The following is a 2,902-nucleotide window of genomic DNA, read 5'->3' as shown; positions in this document are numbered from 1 at the left end:
TGTCTTTGTGTATGTGCAAGGTATATTTTTACATTGAGTATTAAATGCATTACTGTAAAATAACACCTCGCGATAAGCTCCCGCGATAAGCTCTCGCCGTAAATCATGAGAAGATCTCATCAGTAATGTCAACATGACCCATAACAGCAAGAAAGCCTGGTCCACCATCAAGAGGCTGTCTGGCGACCCAACAAAGCCCAAACAGCACAACAACGTCTCTTCTGGTCAAGTTGCCCACTAGCTGCTTCTAAACGGTAAACGACTAAGAGTCGGTTAATATATCACATTAGCTTGCCCCAAAGCATTTGACATAGCAATTGTCTCTAGAAGTCAGGAGGGAGACGTCACAGTCTGAGAAGTGTTAACGCGTTATGCTTCTTATACTTTTGAGATTTATGTCGCCAAAACTCTGTAGCGAATCTTAATGGGGTTGTCAGTTTAGATGACGGATGGTTCTGCGAGGGTAATGATATTATTTGGCCTCATCTGCCTTTGCGTCGGCTTTGAGGACGGTTGTGATCCCCTTGGTATGGGCCGACTCTTGCCGAAAACTATGTTTGGCTGAAAACTACTAATATCTTCGTAGAACCATGCATCTACCGCAATAACAAAAACTTTCTACCACACAGGAAGCTGAATAATACACAACCTGAGAAGCGTTACCAAAATTGTCAACTTGTTAACATTATAAATACTATAACATTATTAATCCAGGGCTTTTCCTGGCAAGGCAATATTAATGGTCAAAAAGGATCTCTATTCTCCCAAGGACCTGAACATTTTTCCGAGTTTGCTCCTCCCCTCCCCTCCCCCTCCCCTCCCCCCTCCCCCTCCCCCTCCCCTCCCCTCACCCTCCCCTCCCCTCCCCTCCCCCTCCCCTCCCTGGGACCTAGGTGGCTTGGTATCCAGGGCCCATTATTTCATAGAATTGTTGCTTAGCAGAAATAAGCTGGATACCACTCACAAGCTGTACATCTTATTCTGATAAACCCCCCAAAATAGCTATTAGTTCCAGAATTAATAGGGCCCTGTTAATTTCTGGCTAGCGCCCTCTGTAGACTAGTTTTGTTTAGTATTGCATTCCGTGATCATTCCAAGATGGTGAACATCGCGGGAAGTACAAAATGAGTAAGTTGACAATTTTTACTGTTAATATCTGTGTAAAGTATTATTTATGAAGTAACTAAAGCACACAAGTCAAGCTATTCATTCCGCCGTCCGCCCGAGAGAGGCTACTTTTAAATGCGTTCTCTTTGGTTTGGTCTACGCCTCTAAACTCTATCGTAGCGTCATACGTTATCGACCCTCATAATTATAGTCATATGTTGTCGGTCCCCAACTTTGATTCCCGTTTACCGCGAGATTGTGCAAGCTGCACCGGTGACAGAAGCTATGCAGTTTACTCACGGTCTGTATTTTCATCAGGCTTAATCATGCTGAGAATAAAGTTTCCTGTCGTTGGTTATGCTCAAACAAACATTTATAAAATGATTGATTTTTGGTACTATAGTACTACTAATCACTAGTGCATTATTATTAATATCCTGGTGTCATGTGTTTTCAGTAGGATAACAGGAAAATTGGGAGTAACTATAGAATACAGGTACACTCGGAGCTCTATCTGTGCCTCCGCGGAGGCGGAGTCGCGGTCACGTACGTTTTAAGTAACTTGGTCGTAGCATGGAGGAAGAAAATAGCTGGTCGTACTATACTACTTGATTGTATTGAGTGCGATTGATGAATACTATGATGAATACAACAGATAAAATGTTAGGGTCGTAGGGAGTCAAAGTGTGACGTGAGTGGTGAGGTAGGTGAAGCAGCCGATAGAGGGCATTTTAGGAAGACGTGCATTTGATGCAATCGTGAAGACGGGGAAGCAACGATATATAGTTGATTGATAGAATATAAAAAACTTGATCTTAACACAAGAGACTTCTGTACACAAATTCAATTACAATTTTGAAAATATTTCTCTGTTTCAAATTATGAAAACATGATAAGTACAGTTTCAGGTTAAGAGTGATTTGTTTGAATGCAGGTACTCCAGTGAGTTACAGCACAACCAACTATTCCGTAGTGAGGTCACTGGTAGTAAACATCATCAACCTTTACTCAATCTCAACCAATCATCACAGATGGAGTCAGGCAGTCGAGAAACATGGCGCAGTGAGATACTTCTACAAGCATTGGGAGAGCTCTGGTTAAATCAGAATATGCTACAATCAAAACAAGGATTCAGGCAACACGCTAGGGTAAACAAAAATTTTAGAAGTCATACTTTAATCTTTATGATCTCCTAAATTCATCTGAGTAAGCAGCTAAAAAAAAAATTAGATTTTGACTTTTTTTGTGTGTGATAGCAGTTGCACATCTTCCTTGCCAATAAAAAAATCATGCAAAACCAGGGGAGGAAAGTGTGGTATATTTGTGGTCATTTGTGACATATTCATTCTCTTTACATTACAGTACAGTTTATTTGATGTTATCAAACAATCTATCACAAGGGTAGCAATTATTAAAGTTTGTATTTTGTGTTCATGTGTAGGACTTTATTTATAGAAATGGTGAATAAGCATACAGATACAATGGAGTCTAATTATTTAACTGTTGGTGTTTTGATGTGTTCTTCAAAACACAACAAAAAGTACAAATTTAATTTTCAAAAGCGTAATGTTGCACTATTTTGTTTAACAATAGGAGAACTACATTCCTAGCTCAGATCATGTGAGGGTGGTTCGAATCCTGGTGAAGCATCTACATTTCTTTGTGAACTCAGCGCAGCCACCATTAGCACTATCTGCATACCAACATCCTGAACAAGACCAACTGGAAGAATTCAAGAGGTAAAAAAAAAAAATCAGTGATTTTCTCAAAGAAATGCAGAAATCAGTCTATAAAA

The sequence above is a fragment of the Asterias amurensis genome, chromosome 16 (assembly GCF_032118995.1).
Source record: "Asterias amurensis chromosome 16, ASM3211899v1".
Lineage (NCBI taxonomy): Eukaryota > Metazoa > Echinodermata > Asteroidea > Forcipulatida > Asteriidae > Asterias > Asterias amurensis.
The sequence above is the reverse complement of the archived record's forward strand: the minus strand, read 5'-3'. Positions refer to the sequence as shown.